Genomic DNA, 17,399 nt, shown 5'->3' on the forward strand with positions numbered 1-17,399 from the left:
CCCTTCCTTGTCTACCTTCCCCTCCCCTCATGATACGTGTGTGACTGGCACTCAATGGACGCTTGATAAATGAAAAGATGAGCTCATTGTCTAGCAGCAGAGACAGACTCAAGGGTGACAAGTGCATGAAAGGCCTTAGAGATCTCTTCTGGCAGGGACCCCAGGAAGGCTGCATGGAGGAGGTGGCGTTTGGGTTGGACTTTGAAGGACAGGGAGACCCTGAACAGATGAGGGTGGGGATGAGGACAAGGACTGGGACAGGAAGAGGAGGTGGGACAGAGAGTCCAGGGCACGTTTCATTTGCCAGAATAACAGATCTTGGCTGAGCTGGGGCGAGGGGGGTGGGGGTACAGGTAGAAATGTTAGGTGTGTGTACTTCGTGAAAACCTCAAGACAATCTGAGACATCTTCCTCCCCACGCTTGGAGAGCCTCTGAGGGAGAGCACAGTATGCAGAAAGGGGGAAGTAGGAAGGCAAAGGAAAAGGACATTTGGGCTTAAAACAAGACGCGCCTTCCAAGGCAGCTTCTGGGGAGCCAATGAAAGTATTTGAGGTGAGGAGTGACAAGGCCAGAACTGGGCTAGACGATGATTCCTCTGATAAGTATTCGGGATAGCTAGCCCCAGCCCTGGGCATAAGGCCTAGGTGAGAAAGCCTGCTCCTCCCCACCTCTTTCCCTCCTCTGTCCTAGCTTCGGGGAAAGAGCAGGGCTTTTTCCTCTCCAGACCCCCAGGAGAGCACTGGGACTTGGGCTCCTTCCTGGCTCCTCCATCTGCATTTGGGCCAGAGGCCAGCACCCTGCCTCCCGGCCCCTCCATCCTGGCTGCACGTGCTGGGCCAGACCTGAGGAGCTGCCTGCCTCCAAGGAGCGTGGGCCCAGGCCCGGCTGCCCCGGATCTCCTTCCCGGACCCTTCGCGGTCTGGGCTCAGCCCCTCTGCTGTGTGTTCAGGCGCCGCGGGGTGGGGGCCGGGTGGGAATCCTATGCTTCTGTTTTTACTGCTCCCCTGTCAGGCGCTGTCCTTCAGCAGAACCCCGCTCCAGGCACCCTGCCCAGAGCGCAGGGGGAAGGGGAGCCACACACCACCTTCCCCGCCCAGGCCCTCCGTCTGAAGCAGCTTTGGCAAAACCACAGGCCGCAGAAGGATGCGTCAAGCGCTACAGGATGAGAGGACTGGGAATCAGAGCTCAGGGCAGGTCCTGCTACTGGTGTGTGTGTGTGTGTGTGTGTATGTGTGTGTGTGTGCGTGTGTGTGTGTGGTTATTTTCACCTCCCTGAGCCTCATCCCTGCTCTGCCTCTCTCTTGGGGGTGGAGAGGACTAAAAGCAATGACAAGGACTGTGAGGTCCCTCAGTGTCACCTGGGTCTCAGGACACAGGCACTGTGCAGGCTCTTGTTCCTCTGGTGCCTTAGAAGGTTTACAGGCAGGGTCACTAGAGACCCCAGCCCAAGAGGGGTCCCTAGCCCAGCAGCAGCTTGCACCATGTCCCAAAGGACACGCCACCCCTGGCACAAACACACAGACCCCCTGCCACACCCTCAGGGAACAGAAGCTGTTTTGAAGAGAACGACTCAGTCCCACAGTGCCTAGAGCACCGTCACAGGTGGTCAGCCAGCGCCACCCAAGCGTGTCTGGCCATCCCTGAGATCCCCAGACAGGTGGCCATGCAGCAGGAAAGGCAAGTAAAGCAGCAAGAAGGGAACTCACAGTCATGAAGCACCATGCCAGGCACCTTTCAGCACCCTCCCGTTCATCCTCCCAGGGGGCTATTTTCCCAGGTCACCCGTGGAAGACTCACAGAGGTGGAGGGGGTGGCTGATGAAGCAGGTTGGGAACGCAGAGGCAGGCTGTCCCTCTGCGGCATCTCTAGCCCATGGCCAGATCACTGCTACCCAGACACCCCGAGATGACGAGGCCTCAACACCAAAACCCCAGCAAACAGTCCTACCACCCCCAGCCCACTGGCCACCCATATTTCCAAAGACCCTAGGATCCCTTGCTCTTTTGCCAGGACCGTGTGGCCTGAGGCCAGTGTCCCTCTGGCAAGGCATGATCCTGAGAAGACTCAGCCCGAGTGAGAAGTCTCGTCTCCAGGGCCACCTTCCTTGGTGAGGTGGCTCAGTGATGGGAATGGGGAGGTGTGAGGGGGGGGCAGGGGGGGGCATGGCTTCCCGCTGGAGCTGGCCTGGCCGCTCTGATTCCCCAAGGAACCAGAACAAGAGCCTGCAGGCAAATGGCTGTGCCATAAGAACCCAGCCCGGCCCTTCCAATCCATCCGGAGGGGCTCCTGCAGAACAGCAGAGGGGGAGGCTGGGGAAAGCAGGGGGTGGGAGTCCAGGACTCTTGGATCCTAGTCCTGGGTTTTGAAGTGGGTTCATGCGACACCTTCCCCTTTGGGAACGTTGCTCTTGACTAGAGGAGATGACAACGGCGCTCCGCGCCCCTCTTGCCCAGCCTCTCTGCAGGCCTTGGTACCAGCCTCGGGGGGTTGGGGAAGAAACGTGGTGACTCAGTGCACACAATGCCCTAGAAACACAGGAGGCAGAGTTCTGACCACAGGGGCTCTTCTAAAGCGCTGCCTTCAGTTGGCCCTGAGCAATCCAGACACATCTAGAAGCAGGACACCCACGTTCCCATCTCAGCTGGTCCTTTAGCCCCATCTTGCATGCAAGGCACCAGCCAGCTCTCAGGCAAGAATGAGGAGGCCCCGTTCACCCCACCAATGCTAGTGCATGATAAGCCGCGAAAACCACTGCTCCCCCAGGAGAGGGGAGTGGAGAAAGCCCCGGGGCCCAACCTCAGGATAAACAGTGCACTAAAAGCTGATCTCACTGGAGGCCGGACACTTCCACTAAGCACTTTCACCACAGCCCTTCCCAGCGAGAGCCTGTCCAGGGCCCCGGGTTCCCAGCACTTCGGACACTGGGCAAAGAGCACCCGGCACTTTATGTCCATTATCTCTACGGTCCTTCTGCCAGCCCCTCCCCAGGAAAAACCAGAGGACAGAGGCTCTGGGATGAATGAGCCAGCAGAGAAGACAGAAGCCTGCAGTGAAGTTCACTGTGCCACCAGACCCTCTGCATTTTATGGGGTGCTAATCCTGTCAGCATAACCACCACAGGCAGCTGAGGAGGGGAAAGAAGTCCTCAAAGGCCAAACTGCAACTCGAGGTGGTTGGGGAGGCAGAGCCTGCCTTCCGAGCCCGGAAGGGGGCCCTGGGCTGGCCAGAGAGCAAGGGCCGCCTCTGAACAGGGAGCAACCATGTTTCCCCTCGAAGCAGGAGACAGACACCTCAATTCAGACCAGTCTTCAGGAATAACACTTCCTGTCTAATAAACGCTTGGCACGTTTCCAAAGCCCTTTCACCCACCTGGGGAAGGCTCGCTCATCCGCAGTTGTCAGGTAAGGAAACTGAGAGCAGAGTGCCAGCCAATAGGGGCTCTTGGTCCAGAACCAGGCTCTGTGCTCTACAAGTCTGGGTCTCCTTCCACGACATGAGACCTGGGCCTGCCTCTGCAAGCCCAGGGAGGGACGCACCCAGGATGGGGAGCCACCAGCCTTCCTCCTAGAGGGGCTAGAAGCAGATCCCAGAGGAGGCACTGACACACAGTGTCCTCTGGTATGGTGGGTCCTGTCCTGTCTCTGGCACTACACTGTATCCCGCATGCAGCTGGTTCCCATCTGGCTTACTGGACACTGCACCCCTTGCACTGGCTATTTGGGTGAAAACTGGTGCTTGTCATGCTGCCCTCAGCTTGCTGGGATCACCCAGTGGCCAGTTTCAGGGGCTCTGTGTTCCACAGGGCATGTCTGAAAAGCAGAAACCCAAGTGCCAGGCACACGGTACCTCCCTTTCACTCAGGATAATGGGGGGTTGGAACCTGCCATCCTGTGATGCTGCAGAAAGATCATTGGGGTCCGTCTGCTCATGTGTCCCTGCTGCCCAGCTGGGTTCAGAGCTGCTGGCTCCAGGGCAATGGGGAGATCGGCCCTTTGGCCCAGACAGGCCCACAGAGCTTGGGGAAGGGGGTGTATGGGAAGGTAACCAAGTGAGTTTGGCTCCCTTCTTCAAGCTTCCTCCTTCCCAAGTAACTAGAAAATGTCTATTTTAAAGGAGGAGAAAATGCAGGGACTGTCGCCTGTCACTGACCTGCCCCCACCCATGGGGCACTGACAGCCTCACCTAGCCAAGGCTGGGAAAGGAAGAGAGAGAGAGGCGGAAAGAGGAGGTGGCCACATCCAGTCTGCGCTGTGGGGGGCCGGGATGCCAGGAGACCCTGTTTGAAGCTCCAATCCCTGCTACCATGTGGGGTAGCAGCTGACCAGGAGCAAATCACTGCACTCTCTGTGCCTCAGTTTCCTTGTCTGCACCATGATGATGGCTGAATCTAGCTCTAAAATACTGCAGCTCACTCCCTGCCTCAGTTTCCCACCAGGGAAAGGCATCTGTCCCAGAGAGGAGGACAAGCTGAGCTAAGGAAAAGCTCACCTCCAAGGGCAACAGTTCTGCACTGTTTCCGCTGTCATCCAACTGTCCTGGGGACTGGAACTGGAGAGAGAACAAGGAAAGGTGACCCCACAGAGGTGATGCAAAGAGAAGGCTGATGGGCCAACACCGTTGCTGGTTCCCTGGCCCCTTCTCGAGTAAACCCCAGCTTTTCTGGAGTTCCACGGGCCATGAAAGGAAAAAGCCCATCTCCTGCCCCCCTCAGCACCACCTTTCCCACAGCAGCCTGGGAACATCCACTCAGCCTCTGCTGAGGCTCATAAATAGGACAGAAGATGGAAACTGGGTTGCCCAGCCGGCTTTTCTCTCCCCAAGCCACCTTTCCTTCTCTCCCTGCTCCCTAACTGTAGCAGGGGCCTCACGCCCCATCTGCTTAGATGAGCGTTCTACATGGGCGATTTTCTCCTGTCCCCAGGCCATTCTCACACCCATGACACCCTGGAATCCCAGGCAGAAGTTCTAACCCCCTTGATGATCAGAGATGAAGAAAACAGGCCTAGGGTGGTGAGCCCTCTCCAGATGGATCCAGGGAGTTAGAGAGCAAGAACAGCTCCTGCCCCTACAGAGAGCTTGGGGTCAAGCCTACTAAGTGGTCCTGGTAAAGCCACAACACCCCAGGGCCTCAGTTTCCCCAGGGCCATCACTGGAACCCAAAGTTCCTCTCTCGAGGCCAAGGCAAGGATGCAGGCAAGAACCTTTCTTTGTAAGCACATGGGGAAAAAGTGTCATTCTTTGCCCCTGGGGTCCCAGGAGCCCAGTCCACCTAGAAGCACAAATCGGGACCCCCACCCAACAGCAGCAACAGTGCGATGCAGCAGTGTCGTTGTCAGACTGCGGTGAGAGAGCACCCCCTCCCATCCCCCCGCGGGAAATCCCTGGGTGGGGGCAGCCGGGAGAGGGAACTCCCACCTGGCTGTGAGGTGGGGAGCAGGGACCCCTAGGCCAGCCTGGGACCTCCCCACTCCGCGGCCTCTCCCCACCCCTCCCCAGTAGGGTCAACTAAGCCACTGCCTTCCACCCTTCCCCAGGCACAAGCTGGGGCGGGGAGGGGGTGGGTAGCCAGCATGGCAAAAGACTGTGGCGCAGTCACCCCCACCCCCACCCATGGCAGTCCGAGGTCCAGGAAAGCAGAGAAGCAAGCAATCCCATCCGGCTCCTTCCCCACCCCCTCCTCCGACCAGGACCCGGATTCTAGCCCCTTCTCCCGGCTCCATCTGTCCTGGCTCTTACCATCCGCGTGTGCACATCTGTGCTCTCAGCACCACGGCCCCCGCCCCAGGCAAGATGCTCGGGCCACCCGGGTGCGGTGACAGGCAACACGCTCCCACCTGGGAGGAGACTGCCAACGGGTCCTCCTCCTCCGGTGGCCTGGTGAAGCCAGCACCACCTGCTAAGGGACGGTCAGCAAATTCCCCTCCGCATCACAGGGGGAGCGGCATGCCGGCCCCTCCCCAGCAGGAGCCACCTAGGTCCCGCCCCGTGGCTGCTCACACCCGACCGGAAACCCAGACTGAATTATCATATGCAAAAGTCCAGGCTCCGCCTCAGAGATCCTGTCGCTACCGGGAACCATCTGCAAATTATCTTCGCAAAAGCGCGGGGCTGCTGGTCCCTTGCTGCCGACGCCCCAGCACCCGCTGATGTTCCGTCCCTACCCTACCCTACCCTACTCCGGCCCCTCCACCCCACCCAGGGTCTCCTCTGAGGCATGCCCACTCCCCCACCCCCCCTCTACTAGTCCGAAGCAAAAGAAGACTCACAACCCCAAAAGGGAATGCTGTGCCCGGTCCGGGGACCAGCTCCAGGCACCGTCCTTGTGGCTGGAATCCAGTGCTGGCTCCTACTTCCCCAGCAGAGGAAAGATCCACAGATTGGCCGCAGCCCGGCCGGCCCCGGAGGCACAAGGGCGTGGGCTCGGTCATTTCCATTTGACCAGGGGCCTCTTTCCTCCCGTGGGCCTTGGAGTTTCATCAACGTTCAGACTACTCTACTGGAGGTAACTGGTTTTCATCCTGGAGGTGTTTGCACCCCAAAATCAATATGCAAAGTAAGGGGCACTCTCCATCTGCCCAAGGGTGGGCAGATTTGTTTATTTAGCAGATATTATCTTACACTTGCAGCTGTAGCTGATGGAGGGAGGAGCTAATGGTAAGATATTGGTGGCTAGAGTTGTTAGCAATATGATAAGAAGGTGGTAGAGGAAGCTGTGGGAACATGAGGTCCTGAGATGCCAGAGGAGGGGGTCAGAGGGTAACTATGTTTTCCCAGGTTGGTCCCCCCATAACCAACATTACAGCCTCCTCATGCGTCACCCCCAGACTGGTGCCTCCTGGTCAGGTGTCCTCTGTGGTGCACGTGCCCTCCCTATGCCTCGCCCCACCTCCCCTGTTGTGGCTCTTCTGACTCGTGGCCCCATGAAAACCCAGTGTGAGCCACTAGGCAGATTCTGCCAAGCTCTGTTCATTCATTCATTCACTCACCCATTCATTCATTCATTCATTCATTCATGGTACAGGAAGGCTTTTGAACATCAGTTACACAGTGGCAAGAGGACACCAGGCATCTGGGTTCTAGCCCTGGCTCAGTTGTTAACAAGCTGTGCAATCTTGGGTCGCTCACTTGATCTCTCTGACTTTATCTTTCCCTCTCATTTGTAATAGGCGAGGGCTGGGCTAGTTGGTGTCTAAGGTCCCTCTGGCCCTCGCACTCTATTGTCTCTTTCTGATCTGATGGGTACAAAGATAAAACAGATATATACAAGAGTAGTGCTTAGGAACTCTAGCTGCCTGGATTCAAATCCCAGCTGGGCCGCCTAAGTATAGGACTTAACCTTTCTGGGCTTCATTTTCACAAATGTAAAAAGGGGGGAAATAATAATAATAATCTTAAAGGGTGTTTAAGCGATTAAATGAGATATCTACAAAGTAAACACTCTCTATTAGTTGTTGATGTTGTTGCTATGGCACTCATGGTCTGGTGGGAGAGATTAAAACATGGACAAAAACAGCTTGTCTCCTATTCCTCTATTCTCATCACAAAACTACTCTCTGACTCCAGGACTGAAAGACTAAGTATTTACCAGCTGTGTGACCTTGGACAAGTTGCTTAACCTCTCTGAGGTTAACGTCTTTAAAATAGGTGCCATGATGCAGGAAAAAAAGGAGTCTAATAATAGTACCTACTTCATAGGGTTGCTATGAGTATAAGAGGAGATGAAACATGTGAAGTGCTTACCTCAGTTCTTCACACACAGATACCTAGCCTATGTCAATCTCTCCCTTCCTGGAAGGACCTAGGTAGAAGGGAGGGGAGGCCCTAGGACTGAAATTCCCAGGCAAGACTGAGTGTCCTGTGAGGAGACTGGCTTGTGGATGTTTTAACTCGGACCCAGAGCTGGCTTCAGCGGCTCGCCAACCTCCTTTGCCAAGGTCCCGTCCACAAAGGACCTTGCACCAGCCTCCCTGATGATCCCTGATCCCTGGACATGCCCTGTGGTGGGAGCTGAGGCCAGAAAGGGAAGCTGGAAGCAGGTCTTGAAAGGCCTCAAATGCCAGGCTCAGGAGTGTGAGCTTCTTTAGTAGGCAAAAGGGAGCCATGGAGAATTTTCGAGCAGTAGCCAATGGACAGGATTGTAGAGCCCTCACCCAACTTGCTCCAGCTCCTGGAGGAGAGACCTGATAGGCATCAGGGGCATACAATAGAGGGCAATACAGGAAAGGAGGAAGGAGAGCCCATGGAACATGAGGGGGCTGGACAGTGGTGAAAGAGGTAACCCCAAAGTCCCAACCAATTAAACACCAACCACCTAAGTCAGTGAAAGCCTCATAAAGGTGTATGGGAATGACTCATTGAGGCTTTGTGGCCCTAGGAACATTTTGAAGGAAACTGGCCTTGTGGCCTATGATAGCTAAGAACATTTTTCTTGTTCTCACTCAGTGTGATGGGGGTAAAAGGGACCTTGGCCCTGTTTATCATCTCTGAAAGACAAAGACGATTTTTGTCTTCAAGGCTACTTTGTTAAGCTCCATTGTCTTGTCTAGGAGCATAACCCATAACAGCAGAAAAGGAACAAAAGACCGCTCAGTAACCAAAACAGATGGAACTAATTGTCAAGACTCGGGTACTTCCTATGCAGAAGAGCACCTTGTACCCTCCATGAGAGCCCACTTGCATTTACTTCACACACAATTTCAACAGACTGGGTGTGGCAGAGACTGCTAAGTGCCACCTTATGGCCTTTCTTTCCCTTTTCCTTTTAGTAGTAGAACTCCCCAGGTTAAAACCTGGATTAATGGTTACCCTGCTGGAGACTACATATCCCAGCATCCCTGGCAGCTGGATGCAGCCCTATGATAAATCCCAGCCAATGGGATGTGAGTGAAAGTGATATGTTTAACTTCCAGGTCACTTCCTAAAAAAGGAAACTGCCTGCTCTTCACTTCCTTTTTCCCCTTTGTACAGACTGGAACGTGGATGTGGGGATGGGAGGCAGTTTTGATGATGCTGGTAAGGACTGGCCAACCAACAAGACAGGAAAAACCTGGGTGCCCTGATGACCCAGAGGAGAAGAGCCCTGGGCTGTCGACCACCTTGGGCTTTTATGGGACAACAACAAACATTGTAAAGCCACTATGGTGTGGTTTCTGTTACAGCAACTGAACCAACAGCCTAATGGATAAACCTAGTTTCCTGATTTTCAAGCCCACGGCAGATGAGCAGTAGCAAGTTGAAAGAGAAAGGACCTATAAAAAGTTCAGTGAAATCAGCAAAAGCCAAGAGCAAGAGAAGAGACAGAAAAACTGTAAACCAAACTCAAAAGTTTGGGGACATTTAGTGTAGGGTCATTTCAATAGGCCTTGGGGGCATCAGTGTATTATGCGGGGGTGGGCGAGGCATTGGAAATTTGCCCAGAGCAGTGATCCTGAATCATTAAGAAAAGGTTAAGTTAGTCACCAAATATTTTATTTTAAAAGGAAAATCTTCCAGCCAAAATGGTTACAATAAAATAAAGCTGTACACTTAAGGGAGAAACCTTCAGCATCCAGAAAAATTAACCATCCATAATGATGTCTTTCCTCAAGGGTCAGAGAACTATTTTGATTCATTGATATTTATCTTCTTCCCCACTAGATTATACATCATTTTAATGTCAGATTGTGTCTCCTTTTTCTTTTAATTCCTAGTATCTAGCACAGAGCCCCTGACTCAGTAAAGACCTATTTATGGCTATGGAAGTGAAGTCCATGTTACTTTAGATGCCAGAGCTTAGCAGGATCCCATTAGCTCTTGGAATGTTGATCAGTGAAATCTCCTGAGGTCTCAGACCAGCCCAGTGAAGAGTTTCAGGGTCACAGCCCTCATAGTCAAGAGTGTTATTTAGTCCAGAGTGGCCCTGGGACCTCACTCTTGTCTAAAAATCATTTAATCAGAAAAACCAAATTCACAAAGACCTACATGAATAAGGTTACTCATTGCAGAATTGTTTGTAATTGCCCAAAACAAACAACTGTACACAACCTATACAACTGTACATGGCCTTTCTGCACTGCCCAGATGAGATGTCTAGGAAAAATCAAAATGAGAGGGAAAGGCAGAGTTCCAGGAAGTCAGCTAGGTGTAACTACTGGCTATCACTCATCAATATGACTCTCATTATTTTAGTCCTCGAGACAGGGGAGCCACACACTTGTTCCTCTGTCACTCCAAGGCCTGGTGCAGGGTGAGACTCCTAGGAAGGGTTAAATGGGGGCCAGTGAGCTTAGAAGTGATGGGAGTGAGACTCTGCAGATTTTACTACAGGATCCCGAATGCAAACTTATGCCACTGACAGAGGCAGTTTTTCAAGGCAGAAATGACAATTCAGACATCCAGGGCATTCCCTGTTTGTAAGAGCCAAATCAAGTCTCTCTATGAAAGCACGTCCTTTTGGGGAGCTCAGTCTTCTGTCACAAACTCTAATTTGCCTTTATGGACAGAAGGAAGTTTGATTTCCTATGCAGAAGGTATGAGTACCATGTATTTGATGGAAAAACAGTTTTTCCAGGATCCTCTGTCTAACCAGAGATGGAGAGTGGATTTCTAGACAGGAGAAGACCTCAGGCTTAGGTCCAGAAATGCAGCTTTGCCCCTTTCCTGGAGGCTGGTGTTCCCTAGGCTGGTGGGGCCTGAGTGAAGGAGGCAGGGCCCTGTAATAACTTGGTGCTCTGACAGCACAATCCAGGCTCCTCTTCTCCTGGGCAGCCCTGTCCTCCCTGGGCACCTTGCCCTCCCTTACCCACAGCCTCAGTCTGGGTCCCCACTCACCAAGGCTCCACCAGGTCCTCTTAGCCAGGAGCAGCCTTTTTACTATTACTTCTCTCCAGGAAGAGAAGAAATTCACGGTTAGCAGGAGGTTACTGTCATCCACCACCAACAGTCACTACTAATTATCAATATTAGAAACTACTGGGGCCAGGCCAGAAGGCAGGTGCTGATGACATCACAAAGGAACCATTTCTGTTTTGCTGAAACTCTGGAGACACCTGAGTGGGAGGGTTTCCCATCCACAATTGAACTGAACTGGGCTCTTTAGACAAATCTGGGGGCTTGAAGCCTGCATAGCCTTCCCTAAATTGTCTTGAGCCTGGCTGACACACTGCAGAATTAGGTCCTTAAAGAAGACATGGGTCCTTGTGTTGATATATTGAGGTTACCAGGCTAAAGACCCTCCAAGCAGATACACATTGGGCAGAAATATGGCTCTCCTGTTAGGTTTCTTCTGGGCTACAAAGCAATGATCCCTTCTCCTTGGCCCTAGGCTCTTTAAATCAGTTCCGTTTTACTCATTCCACTGGGTGATGGTATGTGTTTTCAGGAATGAACCCATTCTTTGTTTTATAAATTTTATTAACTTTGTGAAATATAATACACATATAAAAGTATATAAAACATAGGTGGGTGAGGCGGGGCAAGATGGCGGACTGGTGAGCTGTATGTTTTAGTTACTCCTCCAGGAAAGTAGGTAGAAAGCCAGGAACTGCGTGGACTGGACACCCCAGAGCAATATGACTTTGGGCATACTTCATACAACACTCATGAAAACGTGGAAATGCTGAGATCAGTGAAATCTGTAAGTTTTTGTGGCCAGGGGACCGGCGCCCCTCCCTGCCAGGCTCAGTCCCGTGGGAGGAGGGGCTGTCAGCTCCGGGAAGGAGAAGGGAGAACTGCAGTGGCAGCCCTTATTGGAAACTCATTCTACTGATCCAAAATCCAACCATAGATAGACTGAGACCAGACACCAGAGAATCTGAGAGCAGCCAGCCCAGCAGAGAGGAGACAGGCATAGAAAAAAACAACACGAAAAACTCCAAATAAAAGCGGAGGATTTTTGGAGTTCTGGTGAACATAGAAAGGGGAAGGGCAGAGCTCAGGCCCTGAGGCTCATATGCAAATCCCGAAGAAAAGCTGATCTCTCTGCCCTGTGGACCTTTCCTTAATGGCCCTAATTGCTTTGTCTCTTAGCATTTCAATAGCCCATTAGATCCCTGAGGAGGGCCCTTTTTTTTAATCCTTTTTTCTTTTTCTAAAACAATTACTCTAAGAAGCCCAATACAGAAAGCTTCAAAGGCTTGCAATTTGGGCAGGTCAAGACAAGAGCAGAACTAAAAGAGCTCTGAGACAAAAGACAATAATCCAGTGGCTGAGAAAATTCGCTAAACACCACAACTTCCCAAGAAAAGGGGGGTGTCTGCTCACAGCCATCATCCTGGTGGACAGGAAACACTCCTGGCCATCGCCAGCCCCGTAGCCCAGAGCTGCCCCAGACAACCCAGTGTGACGGAAGCGCTTCAAATAACAGGCACACACCACAAAACTGGGCGTGGACATTAGCCTTCCCTGCAACCTCAGCTGATTGTCCCAGAGTTGGGAAGGTGGAGCAGTGTGAATTAACAAAGCCCCATTCAGTCATCATTTCAGCAGACTGGGAGCCTCCCTACACAGCCCAGCAGCCCAGAACTGCCCTGGGGAGACGGCACTCACCTGTGACATAGCACAGTCATCCCTCAACAGAGGACCCGGGGTGCACAGCCTGGAAGAGGGGCCCACTTGCAAGTCTCAGGAACCATACGCCAATACCAAGGACTTGTGGGTCAGTGGCAGAGACAAACTGTGGCAGGACTGAACTGAAGGATTAGACTATTGCAGCAGCTTTAAAACTCTAGGATCACCAGGGAGATTTGATTGTTAGGGCCACCCCCCCTCCCTGACTGCCCAGAAACACGCCCCATGTACAGGGCAGGCAACACCAACTACACACGCAAGCTTGGTACACCAATTGGACCCCACAAGATTCACTCCCCCCCTCACCAAAAAGGCTAAGCATGGGAGAACTGGCTTGTGGAGAACAGGTGGCTCATGGACGCCACCTGCTGGTTAGTTAGAGAAAGTGTACTCCACAAAGCTGTAGATCTGATAAATTAGAGATAAGGACTTCAATTGGTCTACAAATCCTAAAAGAACCCAATCAAGTTCAGCAAATGCCAAGAGGCCAAAAACAACAGAAAATTATAAAGCTTATGAAAAAAACAGACCCAAATCAAAAGATCAGAAGAGACACAGCACCTAGAGCAGCTACTCAAAGAACTAAAGATGAACAATGAGACCATAGTATGGGATACAAAGGATATCAAGAAGACCCTAGAAGAGCATAAAGAAGACATAGCAAGACTAAATAAAAAAAATGGATGATCTTATGGAAATTAAAGAAACTGTTGACCAAATTAAAAAGATTCTGGACACTCATAGTACAAGACTAGAGGAAGTTGAACAACGAATCAGTGACCTGTAAGATGGCAGAATGGAAAATGAAAGCATAAAAGAAAGAATGGGGAAAAAAATTGAAAAAATTGAAATGGACCTCAGGGATATGATAGATAATATGAAATGTCCGAATATAAGACTCATTGGTGTTCCAGAAGGGGAAGAAAAGGATAAAGGTCTAGGAAGAGTATTCAAAGAAATTGTTGGGGAAAACTTCCCAAATCTTCTAAACAACATAAATACACAAATCATAAATGCTCAGCGAACTCCAAATAGAATAAATCCAAATAAAACCACTCCGAGACATATTCTGATCACATTGTCAAACACAGAAGAGAAGGAGCAAGTTCTGAAAGCAGCAAGAGAAAAGCAATTCACCACATACCAAGGAAACAGCATAAGACTAAGTAGTGACTACTCAGCAGCCACCATGGAGGCGAGAAGGCAGTGGCACGATATATTTAAAATTCTGAGTGAGAGGAATTTCCAGCCAAGAATACTTTATCCAGCAAAGCTCTCCTTCAAATTTGAGGGAGAGCTTAAATTTTTCACAGACAAACAAATGCTGAGAGAATTTGCTAACAAGAGACCTGCCCTACTGGAGATACTAAAGGGAGCCCTACAAACAGAGAAACAAAGAAAGGACAGAGAGACTTGGAGAAAGGTTCAGTACTAAAGAGATTCGGTATGGGTACAATAAAGGTTATTAATAGAGAGAGGGGAAAAATATGACAAACATAAACCAAAGGATAAGATGGCTGATTCAAGAAATGCCTTCACGGTTATAATGTTGAATGTAAATGGATTAAACTCCCCAATTAAAAGATATAGATTCGCAGAATGGATCAAAAAAAATGAACCATCAATATGTTGCATACAAGAGACTCATCTTAGACACAGGGACACAAAGAAACTGAAAGTGAAAGGATGGAAAAAATATTTCATGCAAGCTACAGCCAAAAGAAAGCAGGCGTAGCAATATTAATCTCAGATAAAATAGACTTTAAATGCAAGGATGTTTTGAGAGACAAAGAAGGCCACTACATACTAATAAAAGGGGCAATTCAGCAAGCAGAAATAACAATCGTAAATGTCTATGCACCCAATCAAGGTGCCACAAAATACATGAGAGAAACACTGGCAAAACTAAAGGAAGCAATTGATGTTTCCACAATAATTGTGGGAGACTTCAACACATCACTCTCTCCTATAGATAGATCAACCAGACAGAAGACCAATAAGGAAACTGAAAACCTAAACAATCTGATAAATGAATTAGATTTAACAGACATCTACAGGACATTACATCCCAAATCACCAGGATACACATACTTTTCTAGTGCTCATGGAACTTTCTCCAGAATAGATCATATGCTGGGACATAAAACAAGCCTCAATAAATTTAAAAAGATTGAAATTATTCAAAGCACATTCTCTGACCACAATGGAATACAATTAGAAGTCAATAACCATCAGAGACTTAGAAAATTCACAAATACCTGGAGGTTAAACAACACACTCCTAAACAATCAGTGGGTTAAAGAAGAAATAGCAAGAGAAATTGCTAAATATATAGAGACGAATGAAAATGAGAACACAACATACCAAAACCTATGGGATGCAGCAAAAGCAGTGCTAAGGGGGAAATTAATAGCACTAAACGCATATATTAAAAAGGAAGAAAGAGCCAAAATCAAAGAACTAATGGATCACCTGAAGAAGCTAGAAAATGAGCAGCAAACCAATCCTAAACCAAGTACAAGAAAAGAAATAACAAGGATTAAAGCAGAAATAAATGACATAGAGAACAAAAAAACAATAGAGAGGATAAATATCACCAAAAGTTGGTTCTTTGAGAAGATCAACAAGATTGACAAGACCCTAGCTAGACTGACAAAATCAAAAAGAAAGAAGACCCATATAAACAAAATAATGAATGAAAAAGGTGACATAACTGCAGATCCTAAAGAAATTAAGAAAATTATAAGAGAATATTATGAACAACTGTATGGCAACAAACTGGATAATGTAGAAGAAATGGACAATTTCCTGGAAACATATGAACAACCTAGACTGACCAGGGAAGAAATAGAAGACCTCAACCAATCCATCACAAGCAAAGAGATCCAATCAGTCATCAAAAATCTTCCCACAAATAAATGCCCAGGGCCAGATGGCTTCACAGGGGAATTCTACCAAACTTTCCAGAAAGAACTGACACCAATCTTACTCAAACTCTTTCAAAACATTGAAGAAAATGGAACACTACCTAACTCATTTTATGAAGCTAACATCAATCTATTACCAAAACCAGGCAAAGATGCTACAAAAAAGGAAAACTACCGGCCAATCTCCCTAATGAATATAGATGCAAAAATCCTCAACAAAATACTTGCAAATAGAATCCAAAGACACATTAAAAAAATCATACACCATGACCAAGTGGGGTTCATTCCAGGCATGCAAGGATGGTTCAACATAAGAAAATCAATCAATGTATTACAACACATTAACAAGTCAAAAGGGAAAAATCAATTGATCATCTCAATAGATGCTGAAAAAGCATTTGACAAAATCCAACATCCGTTTTTGATAAAAACACTTCAAAAGGTAGGAATTGAAGGAAACTTCCTCAACATGATAAAGAGCATATATGAAACACCCACAGCCAGCATAGTACTCAATGGTGAGAGACTGAAAGCCTTCCCTCTAAGATCAGGAACAAGACAAGGATGCCCGCTGTCACCATTGTTATTCAACATTGTGCTGGAAGTGCTAGCCAGGGCAATCCGGCAAGACAAAGAAATAAAAGGCATCCAAATTGGAAAAGAAGAAGTAAAACTGTCATTGTTTGCAGATGATATGATCTTATATTTGGAAAACCCCGAGAAATCGACGATACAGCTACTAGAGCTAATAAACAAATTTAGCAAAGTAGCGGGATACAAGATTAATGCACATAAGTCAGTAATGTTTCTATATGCTAGAAATGAACAAACTGAAGAGACACTCAAGAAAAAGATACCATTTTCAATAGCAACTAAAAAAATCAAGTACCTAGGAATAAACTTAACCAAAGATGTAAAAGACCTATACAAAGAAAACTACATAACTCTACTAAAAGAAATAGAAGGGGACCTTAAAAGATGGAAAAATATTCCATGTTCATGGATAGGAAGACTAAATGTCATTAAGATGTCAATTCTACCCAAACTCATCTATAGATTCAATGCAATCCCAATCAAAATTCCAACAACCTACTTTGCAGGCTTGGAAAAGCTAGTTATCAAATTTATTTGGAAAGGGAAGATGCCTCGAATTGCTAAAGACACTCTAAAAAAGAAAAATGAAGTGGGAGGACTTACACTCCCTGACTTTGAAGCTTATTATAAAGCCACAGTTGCCAAAACAGCATGGTACTGGCACAAAGATAGACATATAGATCAATGGAATCGAATTGAGAATTCAGAGATAGACCCTCAGATCTATGGCCGACTGATCTTTGATAAGGCCCCCAAAGTCACTGAACTGAGCCATAATGGTCTTTTCAACAAATGGGGCTGGGAGAGTTGGATATCCATATCCAAAAGAATGAAAGAGGACCCCTACCTCACCCCCTACACAAAAATTAACTCAAAATGGACCAAAGATCTCAATATAAAAGAAAGTACCATAAAACTCCTAGAAGAAAATGTAGGAAAACATCTTCAAGACCTTGTACTAGGCGGCCACTTCCTAGACTTTACACCCAAAGCACAAGCAACAAAAGAGAAAATAGATAAATGGGAACTCCTCAAGCTTAGAAGTTTCTGCACCTCAAAGGAATTTCTCAAAAAGGTAAAGAGGCAGCCAACTCAATGGGAAAAAATTTTTGGAAACCATGTATCTGACAAAAGACTGATATCTTGCATATATAAAGAAATCCTACAACTCAATGACAATAGTACAGTCGGCCCAATTATAAAATGGGCAAAAGATATGAAAAGACAGTTCTCTGAAGAGGAAATACAAATCGCCAAGAAACACATGAAAAAATGTCCAGCTTCACTAGCTATTAGAGAGATGCAAGTTAAGACCACAATGAGATACCATC

The 17,399-nt window shown here is 48.6% G+C and overlaps 2 protein-coding genes across 2 annotated transcripts in view; one reads left to right on the forward strand and one right to left on the reverse strand.

Moving 5' to 3' along the window:
* The window catches only part of TMEM63C (transmembrane protein 63C), a 75,597-nt gene extending 69,613 nt beyond the window's left edge, over window positions 1–5,984 (reverse strand). Inside the window, exon 1 of the mRNA XM_037832219.1 lies at window positions 5,738–5,984. The gene's annotated coding sequence lies outside the window, so the exon portion shown is untranslated. The remainder of the gene's footprint in view (window positions 1–5,737) is intronic.
* A 103-nt stretch (window positions 5,985–6,087) lies between these two features.
* ZDHHC22 (zinc finger DHHC-type palmitoyltransferase 22) overlaps window positions 6,088–17,399 on the forward strand; it is a 47,890-nt gene continuing 36,578 nt past the window's right edge. Inside the window, exon 1 of the mRNA XM_037832217.1 lies at window positions 6,088–6,503. The gene's annotated coding sequence lies outside the window, so the exon portion shown is untranslated. The remainder of the gene's footprint in view (window positions 6,504–17,399) is intronic.

The sequence above is a fragment of the Choloepus didactylus genome, chromosome 4, assembly GCF_015220235.1.
Source record: "Choloepus didactylus isolate mChoDid1 chromosome 4, mChoDid1.pri, whole genome shotgun sequence".
NCBI classification, from domain to species: domain Eukaryota; kingdom Metazoa; phylum Chordata; class Mammalia; order Pilosa; family Megalonychidae; genus Choloepus; species Choloepus didactylus.